The sequence below is a fragment of the Ictidomys tridecemlineatus genome, chromosome 3 (assembly GCF_052094955.1).
Source record: "Ictidomys tridecemlineatus isolate mIctTri1 chromosome 3, mIctTri1.hap1, whole genome shotgun sequence".
Classification (NCBI taxonomy): Eukaryota; Metazoa; Chordata; class Mammalia; order Rodentia; family Sciuridae; genus Ictidomys; species Ictidomys tridecemlineatus.
Window position 1 is genome coordinate 47211861 of NC_135479.1, and position 19634 is coordinate 47231494.

General features: G+C 37.9%; 1 protein-coding gene and 2 pseudogenes across 4 annotated transcripts in view; 1 reads left to right on the forward strand and 2 right to left on the reverse strand.

Annotated features, from left to right (window-relative positions):
* Positions 1 to 19634, reverse strand: part of LOC144376144 (palmitoyltransferase ZDHHC19-like) — a 75311-nt gene that overhangs the window by 34869 nt on the left and 20808 nt on the right. For all 4 annotated transcript variants that reach the window (XM_078042666.1, XM_078042663.1, XM_078042664.1 and 1 more), the window contains one exon: positions 9161 to 9296. The gene's annotated coding sequence lies outside the window, so the exon portion shown is untranslated. The remainder of the gene's footprint in view (positions 1 to 9160; positions 9297 to 19634) is intronic.
* Positions 7588 to 8126, forward strand: LOC144376145 (M-phase phosphoprotein 6 pseudogene; annotated as a pseudogene).
* LOC144376143 (zinc finger protein Rlf pseudogene) lies at positions 12316 to 17887 on the reverse strand (annotated as a pseudogene).

Consider the following 19634-nt stretch of genomic DNA (forward strand, 5'->3'; position numbering starts at 1 on the left):
ACCCTCATCCGCCCTAAACCCTGATCTGCCCTAAACCTGGATCCCCTCTGGTCCTTGAGCAGGGTCACCTTACTCAAACATTCATGCAATGTCACTGCAAATGACCTGGGTCTAAGGCAAGCCCATTTCCACAATGAAGAGTCCTCCCTCTAAGCAACATGGGGTAGGCTGACAAGGAAATTGCCATGCGTCATTCTTATGTAGCTATGGCTCTCAGCAATATGTCAGGCAAATATGAAGATTAGTATGACATCCATATATTATTAAGCTAAATTCATCAATTTTAATATTTTGCTACAAGTAGGAAATTCTCTAGTACCACCATAGTAATATCCCTTTGAGGAAATTTGGTATTGATATGAAACTATAATCAGGTATATAATACTTATATTCAAAATTTCCTAAATCCATTTTAGCAGGATTTTTAAAATATACAGCATATGATCAAGGATCACATGCTCCATGTTCTTGTCATGTTTCTTTAGATTCTTATAATCTATACTGGTTCTCTGACTTTTAGTTTTTATAGAGCACTGACATTATTAAAGAGTCCTGGAGGCTGTATCCTCCAGAAATTTCTCACTCTCACACTGATTTACCAACAATTTATACAAACAAAACAGACCTGAGTGGATACAAACCAGATAGCTAAAAACTGAATACCAAAATTTTTTGAAAGCAGCCAGAGAAAAATGATACATCACATGTAAATAATAATGGTTGGATTCCTGCCAGAAGCCATAGAGGTCAGAAGAAAGTGAGAGGGATCTTTAAAGTGCTGAAAGAGACTTCTGGTTTCAGCTCCAACATGTGAAGAGCTTGGAAGTTGTGACTTCCAGCCTTATAACAGGAACAAATAGAAAACCAGCAACTTTTACATCCCCACCAGGGAACTGAGTAGGCAGGGCACACTGCCACCACGAATCCTGGAGAAAGAGGTGAATCCAGGGTCATGGGACAGCTCTGTTCCCCTGAAGCAGAAGCAACAGGAGCCATCAACTGGTAGGAACACCTATTGGTAATGCTGATAAATTGCTGGTAAATCAGTGTGAGAGTGAGAAACTCCTGGGACAGAGCCCTAGAGAGCCCCGGCCCTCAGGCATCCTCCAGGAACCTTACTAGCTTCTCTTGCTGAAGAGCCAATGAAGATACCCTCATGGCTCAGGCAGGGGTTGGAGAAAGGTAACCATTGTGAAAAGAGCAACCATTCTCCAGAACAGAAACCTACTCTGCAAGGACAAGGATTCAGCAGAGCCTTGTCCCTCGAGGGGGAAGGCGTTTCTCCTACTCCAGGCTCTTGTCTCATGCAAGGTGCTAGGGGTGGTGGAAAAGTAGGAAACAGCAGTGAAAGTCACACCCCAGCAATGCAGGCTCACTCAACACCATGATCTAATCACAGACCACAGAATCCTTCCTTCCTCTCTACTGTGCCACTAAACCAAAAAGCCTCCACACAACTCTAGAGAATTACAGCTGAAAGAGTTGAAGACACAAATTCCTTCTGGGCAAGAAATGAACATAAAGACATTATAGGAATCTGAAAGTTTCCGGCCTCTTTGGCAACTGAAAACACTAAAGATTTTGTGCTAATCTGACCAAACTTCTAGTCAGATGAGCACAAAATGTCACCAAATAAATGGCCTATTTACCTCAGTTCCTATTATTCAGTACACTATGTCTAGCTTTCAATCAAAAATAATTATAAGACATACATACTAAAAGAGAAGAAGAAACAAAGTCTAAGGACATAAAGCAAGCATTAGAATGAGATCCTCAGATGATGAGGCTGTAGGAATTCAGATAGGGAACTTGAAACAACTGTGATAGAGATGCTAAGGGTTATAGAGGTTATAGCTGAACAAGAATATTAAAGATAGATGATGTAAGCTGATGATGGAAATGATAAATAAGAAAAAAAAAGAAAGACTGGAAATCAAAACCACTAAGATAAATGCTTAACACATTTGATGGGCTCACCAGTACCCTGCACATGACTGAGGAGAATATTAGTGCAGAGAGGTCAGAAGAAACTTCTCGGGCAAAATTGCAAAGAGAAAAGAAAAACTGAAACAGAAATTTTAAGAACAACAGGGCAATTACAAAAGATAAACATACGCAATTGGAATAGGTGGAGGAGAAGCAAAATAGAACAGAGTTGAGGAAAGACTTCGAGTAATAGTGACGGAAAACTTTTCTAAAGTAATAGATACAGGGAGTTCGGAGAACATCAAACAAGGCAAATACCCAAAATCTACACCTAGAATCTTTCAAATTGCTGAAAATCAAAGCCAAAGAGATGGTGTTCAAAGAAATATATAATCTTATTCCTAGAGGAGCAAAGATAAGAATCTTAGTGGACTTCTCCTAAAATGTGCTAGAGAGAGAGTTGAGTAAAATTTTGAAATGTTGAAAGAAAAATCTACCAGCCTATAATCCTCTATCCAGTGTATCTTGGTTTGATATGGTGTGTCCTCCAAAAGCTCATGTGGGAGACAATTTGCAGGAATGTCAAAGGTGGAACAGTTGGATTGTGAGAGTTGTAGACCAATCAGTAGATGAATCCACTGATATGAATTAACCCAGTGATATGTGAACATAGGTGGGTCAACTAGGGGCATGCCTTTGGGGTTTATATTTTGTACCTGGTGAAATGAAGAGCTCTCTCTCTCTCTCTCTCTCTCTCTCTCTCTCTCTCTCTCTCTCTCTCTTTCCTGGCTGTCATGTTCTGAGCTGCTTTCCTCTGCCACCTTCTGCCCTCATGTTCTGACTCAGCTTGAGCCCAGCACTATGGAGTCAGATGATCATGGACTGAACCTCTGAAAATGTGAGCAAAAATAAATTTTTCCTCCTCTAAATTGTTCCTTGTTGGGTATTTTAGTCACAAGTGATGCAAAAGCTGACTAAAACAGTGAAATGATTCTTCAAAAGTGAAGCAGAAATAGAGTTTCTCATATAAACAAAAACAAAGGGAATTTGTCACCAGCAACCTGCTCTGAGCAAATGTTCAAACAAGTTCTTCAAGGAGAAGAAAAATGATGTAGGTCAGAAACCTGGATATATATATATATATATAGAAAAGGAGAGCACTGGAGAAGAAATGAAAGTGAAATGCCATCTTTTCTTTGTCTTATTCCTGATATAAAAGATAACCATGTGTTTGGAGTGGTAACAGTAACATATATTGGGTGATTATAGCAAAGAAAAAAGTGAAATTAATGAAACTATCATAGGGTACCTGCCCTACACATGAAAGGGTAGAGTATTATTTGAGGATGTTCTTATATTCTTATGATGTACATTGCAAACTCTAGGGCAACCACTAAACATCTGATAAAGGAGGATAGCTGATATTCTAAGAGAGGCAATAAAACGAAATCATATAAAATCTCATATAACCAGAGAAATGGGAAAATGCGTAAAGAACAAAGGCAAAATAGAGAAAGCAGCTATAAATACAACAAATACTACTCCAACTCTACCAATAATCACTTTCAATGTGACTAGTCTAAATATGCCAATTAAAAGAAAAAGTGTCAAACTGAATAAAGAAACAAGACTCCACCATATATTGTCTGTAAAAAAGCCACTTTTGATTATGAACACCCAGATACAATTAGAGATGCACTATACCAACTAATCAATGGGAATCTGCAATAGTTATATTAATTTTACATAAAGTTCATTTCAGAAGATAGAAAATTATCAGCAATATAGAGGGACAAACTCCAAGAAGACATAGCAATTCTAAATATGTAAGCATTTAACAGAAATCTAAATATGTGACACCAAAACTGATATAACTCAAGGAGAAACTGATAAAATTCACTACTATATAATTGGAAACTTCCAAACACTTATGTCAGGGCTTGATAGATGAAGCAGGCAGAAATTCAATGAGGATATAGTTGACCAGAATGGCGCTGTCAATCAACCTGATCTTATTGGAATTCTAAAATACTCTATCCCAAAAGAATAGAGTACACATTCTATTCAAGTTTACATAAAATTCAGAAAGGCACACCATGTCCTGTGTGTTATAAAATAGTAATCAATAAATTTAAGGTATTAGAAATCAAATAAAATATATTCTTATATCACAATGAAATTAAGCTGAAAATCTCCAATAGAAAGAGAACTGAAAAATCCCCAAATATTTGGGAATTCAATAATACATTTGTAAATAACATATGAGTAAAAATAGTCTCAAGGGTAATTTTTGAATGTTTTGAAATGAACAAAAGAAATTATAATTTATCAAAATTACACAATTTATCCAATGAACTGTGAAAGCATTTAGTGCACTTAGGGGAATTTATAGCACTGAACACAGATGAGAGAAGAAGGAGCTAAACAGTAATCTAGCTTTTAGAAGCCAAAGCAAAAGAGCAATTTAAGCCTAAAGCAAGCAAAAAGAAAAAAGAAAAAGAAAAATCAATAAAATTAAAAACAATAGAAAAGTTACTACAAACCACTCTATGCCCTTAAATTTGATAATTCAGCTAAAATGATGGGTTCCTTGACAAACTAAACTACTCACACTCACACAGAGAGAAATAGACAATGTGCATAGGTTTGTTTCTATTAAGGAAAATAAATTAAAAGCTAATAACCTTCTAAAAGAGAAAACATCGGGTTTCATTGGTTTTGGTGGTGAATTCTATGAAAAATTTGAAAAAAGAAATGACCTCAGTGGTGTACTATTTCTCCATCATCTCTTCCAGAATATACTGGTTCATCAATTTGAATAAGTGTGCCATACTAACAAAAGGTGTAATAATAAGGCCAGCTGGGTGTAGAGCATAGGAGAACTATGTCTTTATATCTATGCAATTTTTCTTTAAATAAAAAAAACTGTTCTATAAAAAAGTTTATTTTTTTAAACAAGAGCTGAAAGGAAAAATTGTCAAACCAGAATTCTATATCAAGCCAAAAAAACCAAATGACTACATAAACATGAATACATATAATGTGTGTATATATGTATATACTTTATATGTGTATATACTTTATGTATTGAAATACATATATAAAGTATTAAGAGAAAATGGAGACAATTTCTGATAAAGGAATGCTGGGAGAACCCATCACTAGCAGACCTGTACTCCAAGAAACACTAAATGAAGGTCTCTGGATTAAAGGAAAGTGGTACCAGTAGATGATCAGATCCTCAGAAAGATATGAGTGCCAGAAATGGTAACTATGTAAAATATGCAGGAGCATAGTTTCAAACTATCACTTTTTCTCTTAATTCATTTAAAAATATCCTACAGTTTAAAGAAAAATGATAGCATCGTATAGTGGGATTTATCAGGTATGGAAATGGAATTCTTGTCAGAACTGTAGCATATAATAGGAGGTTAAAATTAGTATGGACTAGGCAAGTGTGGTGGCATGTGTCTGCAATCCCAGAGACTCAGGCTGAGGCAGGAGTATCAAAGCCAGCTTCAGCAACTTAGCAAGGCCCTAAAAAATGTACTGAGACCCTGTCTCTAAAAATTAAAAAAAGGGAGGGGGCTGGGGATGTGGCTCAGTGATTAAGTGTCCCTGAGTACCCCCTTAGTGCCAAAAAAAATGATGGTCTTAGAAGTTTTTTACATTTTAAATAAAAACATTAACTCTTAAGTTGATGGTTAAAATTTAAGATTACAGAAAAGGAAGAACAGAAGAGCAAAGGTCAGATGGTAGAAACAGGAAACAAAGAGCAAAATATGAGGTCTAAGTTCAAATATATCAGTAATACATTGGACAGAATGAATTAAACACCCAGTTAAAAGGCAGAGATTATCAGAATGGGTCAAAAAAATCAAGACAATCATTTCTACAAGAGATGTGCTTAAAATCTAAAGATATAGATAGATTGAAAGTTAAAAAGTCAGGAAAATAATAATGCAAAAATGGAGAATGAAAAGTTGGAACTGCTGTATTAATATCAGATAAAATAAACTGCAAAAGTATTACCATAAATAGAAATCCTGAAGAAAGATATGACAATAATTAATACTCCTGCACTTAGTAACAGAGCTTCAAAATATATAAAGCAAAAATCAACAGAATGAAAGGGAGAAACAGTTACCAACCATTGTGGGAGATTTTGATACCTGTCTCTCAGTAAATACATTAAATGGGCAAATAGAAGGTTGGAGGAACAGTATCAACTACCTCAGCCTAACTGACTTTATAGAATACAACACCCAACAACTACAGAACTCCTGTTCCCTTTAAGGGCACTTCATACTTTCATTTAAACAGATCACATTCTGGGCCATAAAACAATATTCTTACCAACAAATGGGATGGATTCAAACTCAGAATCTTCTTCTCAGCAAAGGGAATGATCAGTAATGTGAAGAGAGAGCTCACAGAGTGGCAGAACATCTTTATTACACGCACATCAGATAGAGCACTAACTTCCAGGATATATAAAGATCTCAAAAATCTTAATACCCCAAAACCAAGTAACCCAATCAATAAATGGACTAAGGAACTGAGCAGACAATTCTCAGAAGATGTAAGTTCATGAACAAATATGTGAAAAAAATGTTCAACATCTCTAGCAATTCAAGAAATACAAATCAAAACTACTCTCAGATTCCATCTCACTTCAGTCAGAATGGCAATTATCAAGAAGACAAGCAAAAATAAAAGTTGGTGAGGATGTGGGGGAAAAGATACACTCATAGATTGCTGGTAGAACTGCAAATTGATGTAACCAGCATGGAAAGCAGTATGGAGGTTCCTAAGAAAACTTGGGATGAAACCATCATTTGACCCAGTTATCCCACTTCTCAGTCTATTTTCAATGGACTTAAAATCAGCATACTACAGTGATGCAGCCACATCAATGCTCTAAAGTAGCTCAACTCACAAGAGTTTTACTATGGAATGAACCTAGGTGTCCTTCAACAGAGGAACAGATAAAGAAAATGTGGTCAATATGCACAATGGAATATTACTCAGTTTTAAAGAAGAACGAAGTGATGGTATCTGCCAGTAAATGAGTGGAAGTGGAGAATATCACAGTAAGCAAAATAGGCCAATTCCAAAAACCATAGTTTAAATGTTTTCTCTGATATTTTGATACTGATTCACAATAAGGAGCGTGGCTATGGAAGAATAAAGTTACTCTGTATTAGGCAGAGGAGAGGTAAAGGAGGGGAGCCAGGTATGGGGTAGGAAGAAGAGTAGACATTATTACCCCAGGTGCATGTGTGACCACATGACTGATGTGACTCTACATCACGTACAACCAGAAACATGAGAAGCTATACTCCATTTGTGTATGATGTGTGAAAGTGCCTTCAACTGCCATGTATAACTAATTAGAACAAATAAAAGAAAAAGAAAAAAAGAACGGTGGCAGCCAGGGGTGGAGGAGGAGGAATGGGAATTCTTACTTACATGGTGGCAGAGCTTGTTGTACAATATTGTGAGTTTAATTAATGCCTCTGAGTTGGCCACTTAACATGGCTAAAAGGGCAAATTTTATGGTACAAGCCTTTTACAACAATAAACACTTTATTATAATAGAGTTTTAAAATTTTTCTTTTCAAAAAATTAAAGAATAGGATGCCAGCAGCTGCAGCCAGCATGGCGGCTGAGCGCAAGACCAACTTCATGAAAGAACCTGATGCGCATGAAGTTCATGCAAAGGGGACTGGACTTGGAAACCAAGAAACAACTAGAGGAAGAAGAAAAGATCATCAGTGTAGAGCATGGGAACTTGGATTTGCCAGAGCTTAAAGAGAAAGAGAGTGTCATAACAGAGGAGCAGAGCTTCTTCAGTGTGAAGATCTGTGTGGAGAAATGTCATTCAGAGGATTTAATCCTGAAGTTGAGAAATTGATGCTTCAGAAGAATGCTACGAATAAAGCCGAAGATGAAGATGAAGATGAGATAGTAGAGCTTGATGTGTCAGGTGAGGAAATGGCTAGGAGATATGAGACCTTGGGGGGGACAACTGGAAAAAAGTTTGCCAAGAAAAGAGACCATGCCAATTATGAAGAAGATGAAATTGGAGACATAGAACCAGTTAAAGCAAAGAAGATGTTCTTAAAGCCCCAAGATTAAAAATGATGCCTTAAAATATGTCTCGGGGTGGCCATGAGAACAGCAGACTTCGGAGCCCATCCCAGTGGCATCTTTTAGCTATTAACAGTTGATATTTATTTGCAAAGAGATGTGTAATTTTAGAAACAGACTGTGTTTGGAACAGGTATGTAATGGATGTTATACATCCTTTTCCAAATCAGGTTCGTCAAAAGCAGAAGTTGAGCCTACATCTTACAGATGTACATAGGCACTGCATTCTTTTTATATAGCTCTCCAGTCACTGACCTTGAATGGACTCCTATAGATTAATGCCAGTGTTTAAATTGCCTTTAAGATTATGCTTTACTTTAAAATATTAGTCATATAATCATGTTCAACTGATTCATACACTAATTTTGGAGTCAAATGTCATAGGAATTTATTATATGTACATTCATCAAGAGCAAACATGCCTCTCCAACCTGAAGTATTTGCATGCTACCAGGTCTTTCACTTTATGGTATTGTTTTTTGTTTAAGGCATTTAATTTTTTTAAAATGGTATGTTAATAAACATCTGTTTCCAAACACACAAAAAAGAATAGGATGGCATTTCAGTAGTTTTTCTGGAGAACCCCCTTGGCCAACAAGGTGTGTGGTGTTAAACTTGTGAGTGGTTTCACCATATTCAGGAATGGGTGCTGCCAAAGAAAGGAAACAAAAAGTGCATAATTTAGAAGCAAAACACGTTCTTTCAACTAAGGCCTGAAGACTACTTATGAATACAATTGACTTAAACAACCCAAATTTTAATACCTGCCCAAACGTCTCATAGTCACAACCATAACTTTCATAAGCTGTTTTGAAAACAGTTGTTTTTAATTGTTATAATTCTAAAAATTGACAGTTAAACAGCCCATTAATACACTCACACCAGCATCGAATGGACCTGATATTTGATAATATACCACAACAAACTATCATGAAATTAAACTTTTACTCCTGGCAGATGAAACCCTAAAATGTAGCAGCTGCTTATTGGTAGTGATCAATGAACAGTGAAATGAAAACTTTCTGTTGGTTATTCAAAAAGAGTCAATATTTCCCCCAAATTGCACCATTTCCAAATTTACCTCTAGTAATTCCCCGGCTGAACCTCTCCTCCACATCCACTTCAAGACATTTATTCAAGAAGTCCAGGAATGACGGGGAAATTTTTTCTGGGTTCGAAAGTCCTGGCGCTCCATTGGTGGCAATGAGGTGTAAGGCCTAAAAATAGAACAACGTCTGTGACATACTTTTTATGGGGGGGGGTGTGGAATATTGAGGATTGAACCCAGGGTGGCTTTACCAGTGAGCTACATCCCTAACCCTTCTTTTTAATTTTTGAGATAGGGTCTCACCAAATTCTTGAGGCTGGCCTTAAACTTGTGTTCCTCCCTCTTTAGCCTCTGGGATCACAGGTGTGCAACCATTGGGTATAGCATTTATGACATTTTTAAGGTAACTCAACAAGTGATAATGTAACTTATCAAGTTTATGGAACTATTGTGTGTGTGTATGTGTGTGTGTGTGTGTGGTATTAGAGCCAAACCCAAGGCCTTGTGCATGCTGGCAAAGCACTCTACCACTGAACAACATCTCTAACTACTCTGAATTCTGCAAAGACAATCACTATAAATACTACAGTGAGTAAAATGAGGTTATCATTATCTCTTTCTGCTTGAATTTTGTATCCTCCCTCTTCCCTTCCTTTATTGTTTCCCCTCCTCCTCCTTCTTCGACTTCCCTCCTTTCCTCCCTCGCTCCTTTCTTTGCCCCCCCTTTCTTTGTAGGGGGTGGTGCAGGAATTGAACCCAGGAATATGCTAGGCAAATAAGTGCTCTACCACTGAGCTATACACCAGCCCTCTTTTCATTTATTTGGAGACAGGGTATCTCTAGGTTGCCCAGGCAGGCTCCAACTTGAAATCCCCCTGCCTGAGCCTCTCCAGAAGCTGAGATTACAGGCATGTGCCCCCAGGTCTGGAAGCTTCATCTTTTCTAGGTTGAAGTATAAATGCAATACATTTGCTTAAAGAAAACAAAATCAACCTGGGGTGCATAAAAGAATAAAGAAAAATGATGACAATCCTTCTACCTATTAAACCTTCACAAGCTTTTTAAAAGTCACATTTCAAAACAATCTGGATCTACTGAAACTCTTTTCCTTCAAAAGCTATATGCCAGCTACATCATTCCTAAGAATTGACCATAAAATGATTCTAATGGCTAACTTCAATCGTGCCTTAATATGGGTGTTTTCATAATTTAACCAATCCCCTTTAGAAAATCTTTGTATTCTTTAATTTTTGATTATTACCTTTAAATTTCTAGAAGTGAAATTATTTCTAATTAATGGATTTTTTAGTATAAATTTTAGGTTTAAAAGTGAGCAGACAATAGGGACCCTCACTGAGTCACCTGTGACACAAAAAGAACACTTAAGGGATCTTGCTGACCTTCTTCAAAACTGAAAAGACAACTAGATAGCCTTGCAAATGCTTTTTCCAAATGCATACTGGGTCTTAAAATGTGGATCCTGAAATGTTCCCATGTTGGCCCCTCATTTTCTTATTGATATCTTGCATTACAGTGCAGTATACTTACTACAATGATACCTATTGTGGATACATATCTATATATAAATACACTTTTGTTGTTTTTTAGCAGTGCTGGGGCTTGAACCATGCGGACTCATGCATGCCAGGCAAGCATGCTACCACAAATGAACAAATACGAATGTACTTCTATTAATCCAAAGCTGACACTTGACATTATAGTTCACTCTTTGTATTGGGTTATATAATTCTATGGGATTTGAAAAATGAATATTGTCCTGTGTATCTACCATTATAACATCATACTGAATAAATTCACTGCCCTAAAAATCTACTACTCATCCTCTTCACACCCCTGAATCCCTGCAATCAATGATTTTTTAAAACTCCTCAAACTTGAGATGTCCTAAACATTCATGTTAGACACTGCCCTAGCATGGATGAACACTTCTAGCCCACACGCTACACTTGCAATTGGAGAGCATCTAGCCCCTTTAGATGGAAGGGCAACACTAAGTACTATGCTCTTAAAGATCTTTCAGAGACTAATATGCCCACGCCATAGGCATGTAGTCAATTATCCATGTTATTTTTCTGTCATAAATAAATAAGATAAAATTCTTTCATGCCTTTTGGTGTTATGATACCTCAGTTTTTATCCATGAATACTATTCTATTGTATGGATGTAGCACATACATTGGATTTCCTTTGTTTATTTTGTGGTGCTGGGGATGGAACCAGGGCCTCAGCAGGCTAGGCAGGTGCTCTACCACTGAGCTCCACACAGTCCTCACATTCACTTTTTGAAACACATCTTGTTCCAGATTTGGTAAAATATGAATAAAGATGCTATAAACATTTTTCACAGGTTTTTGTGAGGACAGGTTTCAATGCATGGGATAAATACCTGGAAACACATTGCTGGGTTATGTGTTAAGGTCATGTTTCATTTTTTGGGAAACTGAAAAAACCCTCTTCTGGAGTGGAGCCTCCCACTAGCAAAACAGGAGTGTTCCTGTTGCTCCATCTCTCATTTTTCACTTTTTTATTCTTTCTTTCCTTAGTGATTAGGTAAGACTCCATCTTATTATTGAATGTTTGCATCTTTCAATGATCACATTCGACCATCACATGGAACACCATGTCACACAGGAAAAGAATTTTAGGGTTGTTGTTCTTGGCCCGGATGCTCTTATTGTCATTTTATGTATGCATATCTCCTGCCTCCACTGTTATTTTTATTTAACTGGTTTTATCTTTTAAAGATACTTTTATAACAGACAGACATTTATTTATTCAGGTAGGTAGAGGTACTTTTGACTTTACTGTATTTGAGGAAGCTGTTATTTAGCTTTTGGGAGATAGATTTCTGGGTTGGTTTTTTCTATTAGAACTTCATTACACATCATGAAAACCCTTGAAAATGTCTCACAGCTCACTGATGCTATTGCATTTAAAAACTATTTTCATTTCTATCATTATGTTTCACTGTGGTAGTTTCCACTACAGTAATCTATCATTTTTTTTATGGGTGAAAAAATTGTAATTTAGTGAAACTCAACTCAAAAAATATAAGATGCTGTAGTGTACAATATATTACACAAAGCACCCTTGGGTGCACGTTCAAGTCAAGTAAGAACTCCATATCCCTTTCCCTAGCCTTCCCACCCTGGTACCTTAAGTATTTGTTTCATATACAATCATGCACACTTAATTTGAAAAAGGAAGCCCCAGTATATTTTGATGTATTAATTAGCACCAAACAAGAGTACAGTTCCATTTTTTTTTAATAAACAAACAAACAAAAAACCCAATCAATAAACCAACCGGAGAGCTAATGGACTCAGTCAATACTGCTGACATAGATATTATACATTCATGTAAATACACAGCCTATTCTACCCTAAACAACGCTGTGGCTGGTTCTCAGCCTTTGTTCATGTTGGCAATTGTCCCCATGTTGCAGTGATGGAGCCAGTCTGTTTCTGAAACAAAATTGTCATTTAGGAACTTCCTACACAAAGCTCATCTGTCTTTTTTTGTTGGAAACAAGTCGAAAATTGGTGTGGAAAACTTCGATCTTTCAAGGATTACCACTGGCCGAAGATAATGAAGCTGTTTTAAGGCAAGCTCTCCACAGTCTGTTAATGCTTTGTTCAATACAACCCTCAAGTTTTCCAAAGAAGGAACTGTTGTTGTTTCAGCTACTATTAATGGTGGGATTGCAGTCAAGTTCTCATGAACTGTAGAGTCACTGGAAGAATGAGGTATGTCAACTTCAGGGTCGTTGTTATTAACTATATTATTTGTCATAACATCCCGTTAAGACATTACTGAGTGGTGAAGAATTATTAATGTTAAATGCTCTGAAGACTCCCAATCATCAAAATCATCCTCTTTCTCTTCACTTTCCTGAATAAATTTCAGAAATGAAGATTCAAATCCCATAGGTTTGTAAGCCTTCAAATCAAATGACCTGGGCTGTGAATGTTTCCTAAAACTCTCTTTTGGGACATGGGTTGAATTTTTTACAGTGTTTTCTTGCCCTGAACTGTGCTGCCCAGTTTCTTCATCTTTGATCCTTGGTAAAGGCAGCTGGAAACTTGGGAAATAAGTCCCACTTTCTGTCCCACTGGGATTAGATATGGAATTTTCTATTTTACAGGGAGGAGACTGAACTATATTACATTGTTCCAAAGAAGTGGTTTCTGAACTATGGTTACATTTCAAAGTTCCTCTGTAGAGCAGAGTGTCTGTATCAAATGCTGGGTTGCTTTCTGCACACCCTTTCTGACCACTATCCCTTTCAGATGGTTGAGAAGAATCAGTGTTCTGGAGGGGTGCCTTACTGTCACCCAGGGAATGGCTGTGCTTCATGTGCTCTGATTCACAGCTTATATTTTCTTCTTTCTTTATACAGAGCTCTGCTTCAGAAGGAGGCTCCTCCTTTATTTTGGTACCGTACTTAACACAAACAACAAGGTTTTCCATCTGTTGCTCTAAATAGGCACTGCTCATCTGATGAGTACGTTTGTAATGCCTCACTATGCTGCTCTCCAATTTTACCACAGATAAACATCCCTGAACCATGCAGGGGTACTGTGTGTGCTCAGACTGTTCTACACACATATGGAGGGCTTCAGCTCTTGTTTTAAAACTAATTGGAGCTTTCTTTTCTTTGATTAAACCACATTTTTTAGATTTAGCATTAAATGACCTCCTGGTAGTCTGATATTCGTGTCCCTGTGTGTGAGCTGTTTGACATACCTTTTCACTTCTTAGTAGCTTTTCATTTGCTACTTTTTGGCTTCTGAATACATCATCATAATAGTCCTTATGTCTGTAATATACATGTTGTGAGTAATTACTGCAATGGGTGAAAATCTGGCCACAGCCATTAAGATCACAATGAATTTCATAATCTGAATGTATTTCTCCTTCAATATTATGCTGTTCCATCAAGTGGTGTTTCAATTTGCTGAATGTATAAAACACAGCAGGGCATTGAAGCTGGTTACAGGAAAACCTTGCTACAGATTCAGTTTCAGAAAGTACTTTAGGCTCTTCAATATGGTCTAGCTTATGAGAGTCACTACAGTGCTTAGCAAGAGCTTTGGAACATAGGAAACGTTTGTTACATTCCTTATATTTGCAAGCAAATATCTTTTTACATTTTACAAGTTCCCTTTTGGTTCTTGCTTTGTCTTTTTCTAAACATAATTGTTCTTTGTTGTACTGATGTACAGTTCTGTAATGGTGAATTAAGCCTTTTAGATTAGTGAATGAAGAATTGCAAGTTTTATGGATACAATGGAATGGTTTATGGTATTTATTCAAAATATAGCACAGGTTTCCTTTAGCAACAGTTCGCCTGCTACCTCTCCCCTCTCTTCCTTCTCCTTCTTCTCTATGGCTGCCTATTGGTGATGAGATATCAGATGTTTTACTTTCTGTTTCTTCACAAGATGACTCCAAATCTGTTTATGAACTGCATTCATCCTTTTTAGAATGACAACATGGCTTCTCAGAGTTGCTGCTGGGATCACCTCCAAGTTCTGTAGAACAATCACCTTTCAACCTATCTACTGAGCATGGGCCTTCATGATCGTATTTTTCATTGTCTAAAAGTTTGTGAGTTGCTCTGTCACTGCCAATTTGATGTTTATTTTTATAATGAATCCTAAGGTGTGTTTTTCTTGTAAATGACCTTTGGCAAATATGACATTGGAATGGGGAATACGGATGTTGAAACATTGTTAGCTGAAGGACTTTTTCTTTTGAATAATTATGCTTTCTAAGATAATGCATTAACAAAGCTTCTCTGGTCACAAATTCATATTTGCATCCTTGAAGCTCACAGAAAAAAGGCTTAGCCGCCAACTGTGCAAGGTACTGACTTGGCACATTTTCATCTTGATTCTGAAAATTAAAGTCTGAGATAGTAGATGAAACCGATTGAAGAGACTTAGCACCACTGGATGGGTAACCCTGCAATGACCCTGAGAAAGATCCATGTGCTATTGAGTTTTTTCAAGCTTAAATGTTCCAAACGTAACAGAAGTTCCAACATAGTATCTTCTGTACATGGCCTTTTAGAAGTACAAAAGGAAGCTTCTGAGGAATAACCTTGAGGCTCTCGCTTACATTTAATATGAATATTGTGATCTAGACCATCTGGGGAGTCACTGTTTGTATCTGAACTAGGTTTAGGATCTACATCAAACTTTGTCTGATTATGTTCATTACCCAAACAGGGAAAGAGATCTTCTGTCTTTATCTTTTTGGGTTTGAAATGGTATGGACGTACCTTCCGCAGGTCCTTCTGCATCCCTCTTGCATTTTTGTATGTGGAACTGCAGCCATCAAAACCACAGGTAAACTTAGTCCCATCAAAACAAACTGTCATACTGGAACATTTTTCTTTCAAATTGAAGGCACAAATACCTTCTCATGAGATAATAATATGTCCTGCATGGTTTCAGAGTGATCCAGTGTGTCAATTAACTCTTCATTTAATGAAGCTGAAGAACTGTGACTTAAATGATCACTAGAATTACTGTCACTGTTTTCTTTCAGATTTTCTGCAATTTCTGTATCTGAGAACTAGCTGTTCCTGCACAGAAAAGAAGATCTTCAGGTAAATATGATCTATCAGTTTGGTCGAGTAGATGGTGCTGAGCAACACAATCTTGTTTTTCACCTGCTACAGACTCCTCAAGTTTCACTGATTTCTTTATGTCTCCATTTGAACCTTCAACATTATGCATTGAGAGGTGATTCTGGTATTCAATTTTGGAATAATAGAACTTTTTGCAGCCAAGAACGTTGCAAGTGTAAGATGCATCCCTAAAATGTTGTGCTTCATGATGGTAAAGCTGTCCCAAGTCACTGAAAACAATATTACAGCCATTTAATTCACATTTATAACGAAGATCATCATGTTTTTGTTTATGATTAAGTAGTTCATTCACGGATCCAAACCTAGCATAACAGTCTATAGACACACACATATAAGGTTAGGGACCACAATGCACTTGTTCATGTTCTCGCAGGTGAAAAGCAGACATGAAATGCCGTCGACAATAAGTACACTTCTCTCTTCTATTTTTCATATCCAAGTAGTGCTTGGCATTTTCATCATTATTTTGGTGTTCAGCTTTAAGATGCACACTTAAGTATTTAAATTGTTTAAACACACGGGAACAGTCTGTCCCGGGACATGGGTACAAGTCTCTGTCTTGCAGGTGGCAATCTTCTAATTTGCTGAATGTGACATATTCATGAGATTCTCCTTTGGCTTGTTCATTCAATGACTGATTTTGCTCCAGGGTTGCAGAGGGGCTCTTGGGACAAATACTCTTTTGAGAGCCTTTTAAAAGTAATTTCTTTCTAGAGCATTCCCCTCTGCTTGGTGGCATTTTAACATGTTCCATTACATGAGGAACAAATATTTCTTTTCTCTTGAACTTTCTAATACAAACTGGACAGGTGTAAATTCCATCTTCTATATGCATTTTAGAATGATGAAGAATCCTGACCTCTATACATTCCCGCTTATATAACAAACAGAAAAACTTATACTGAAGCCATGTCTGGTATCTTTCAGAAGAGCCAATGGGTTTTTTGTCTCTTTTCTCCTTATGCTGATCTGTCAAATCTCTTCTTCTAAATTGTTTATCTTCTTTACCTTCATCATAGTCACTGAGAAATGACTCTAAAACATCTGTGTCATTAATTGACATTTCATAGCCACTTAAATCATCACCAGAATCTGAGGCTTCTTGTCCTAGGAGTTGGTGGCAGTGTCGTTTTAAAGTTTTCCAGTCCCAAAATTCAGGATCAAAAGGCCAGAGGGCTTTTAAAGCTAATAACAACTCACATCGAAGAGAATTTGGAACGCCGGAGATGCATTTTCTTCATCAAATTTTTGATCTGGTTGCAAATATAGTTCTTCCAACATATTAAATCCATCCAAACTGGGTTCAAGTAAGAATTCTGTAAGCTGACAGGCTCGTCTAACTTCTAAATCCTCTGGTAAAAGACAGGAAATTGTTTTACAAACTGATGCCTTCATCTCCTCATCCTCACTTGACTTGAGTTGAAGAGCTCTGACATATAATAAAATTGACACCCCAAGACCAGCATCTTGTGCTTCAGTCTGTATAACTCTAATCAAGCAAAACAAATGCTGCTGTGTTTTAGCTATGACACCAAATTGGTGATAGCACTCCAAAAAAGTATCTTCTTTTAATTAAGAAGGGTTAATTCTTCTTTGCAGTTTACTCCAGAAGAGAGTCAGCTCCCATGAACAAGACACACTTGCAGTTTGGAGCTGCTGGGTAAGATAAGTCGTACAAAGAACAAATGCTGTGTTGTCTTGACCCTCAGATTCCAGATTACATATGATGTCTATTACTTCCTTGCAGTTGACCTTTGCAATCTCCTTAATAGCATCTTCATTAGGGAGCATGGAACATAAACATGTGATATAAGCTTGCTGAAAATATGACACATGTGAAATCTCTTTAGATTCTGCACATAGTTTTGATAAAGCAGTAGCCTGGGGAATGCAGTTAGATTTCAACAAATGTTTCTCATTTCTAGAAAGGAAGGTCCTTCTTGTGCAATCAATTTATTGACAAGGATTCCAAAGCCAGTGGTGCTCTTTCCTCTAAACCAGGCATTTCTCAAAGTGTGTTCCACTGACCAAAAGACCTGAGAGGTAGTCCTTCTTCTGTTTCTACTGGCTGTTGAGACAGAATTTTAAGAAGAATTAGGTTTTTCCACACCCCTTCTTGGGTAACATGAACCAATATTTGTAGGTTATTATTTCCAAATTCCAACAATGTATTATGTGACTCCTGTAGAGACTGAAGGAATGGTACCCAGACTTCACAAGGCAGTTCACTTTCAGACACTGAAAGCAGTAATTCAAAACAACTCCTACCAAAAACAAAAACAAAAAAAAGTACTAACCTGCCGAGCACTAAGAGGACATCTTCACATTCAGTAGTCAAAAATGGACGTGCACTGGCAAAACTTTGGATGGCAAGTCGATACACCTCCAGAAGATACACACTATGTTCTGATGAATTCTTGTTGCTTGCATATTGCAATAAAGTCTGGCAGAAGCTCCGGGGCAGTAGTTCAAAGATGAGACCTCAGACACCTCCTGCTCCCTCAGCTCTGTCTACAGCTGCCACAAACACGGTCGTGGCTGGGGCTCCTGGCGCCGGAGATGCAGGGCGATGACCCCAAGCTATGGACTCTGTTTCGGCTCCTTCTCCGGCTCCCGCTACCGCTGGAGCCTCAGCCCCGGCCCTGACGGCCTCTTCCCCCGGCCAGTAATCTCTCATTAACCCAGTCTCAAATATTATAGTTTCCATAGAGTGTTAGCTTTGTGTCACCAAAATACCTGACAAGAAAACCTTAGAGGAGCAGGTATCTTGGCTCACAGTTTCAGAGGTTTAGTCCATGATGCGCTGACTCCACTGCCTGGGGCTCAGCGTGAAGCAGACCATCCTGGCGGAAGGGCATGGGGGAGGAGAGCTGTGCTCAAAGTGACCAGGAAGCATCGAAGCAGAGGAGGGGAAAAGGGGTTCAGGGCCCAAAACCCTTTGAGGGCAGCCTCCAGTGTCCCATCTGCTGCAGCCACCCTCCTATAGTGACCACCTCGCCCATTCAAACGAGGAGAGAGTGATTAGGTTATGATGGTCACAATCCTATCATTTCACTTACAAATATTCCTGCCTTAACACAGGAGCTTTTCAGGGACACTTCACACCCAAACCACAACACATAACTATTTGGGTCTTTTAAAAATAGGCCTTCCATATGCCTAACTTTTTAAAGCCTGAAACATAATTATAAAAATTATTTTCATGACCTTGTGTGCTAATTCTTTTATCTGTGTCAGGTATGGGTTGATTTCACCTGAATATTTTCTCCTCATTATGAACTACATTAATTATTCTACCCCTTTATCTTTCTGTTAAAGCTTTGACTGGAGGTCTGGGTGCCTCTTGGCTCCTGGCCACTTCTGGATTCCTATAAATATTCTCTGGTTTTTTTTCCCCACACAGATCAAGGCTTCTTTTATTTGAATGACTGGTCTATGTAAGTAAGAAGGCCACACAGGAGGTAGAGCTTCATTTCTGGGCTACTTCATCTTTGGACAGTCTTGATGATCTCCTCCTCCTTTCTTGGCCTGGAGATGCTCTTCACAAAGGTGGTTGCCTTCCCTGGTTGCAGACCCATGGGCCTCAGCTGGGTCAGTCAGGATTCTCACAGGCCTTATCTGCCTTCAGCTTGTGGACACGTTCCATGAGAATCTGCTTTGTTTGAGGCCATGTTCCTTGATCTCCAGGTACAGGCTCTGGTACAAGTAGACATCTCTAGATTCGTGGTATCTTGTGAGAACCTGTTGCACAACACTCACCCTTCTCCTCTGGGTTACCTATTCTAACCTATGCTCATGTGACTGCTCTACCTGCAGGCCAAGGTGTTT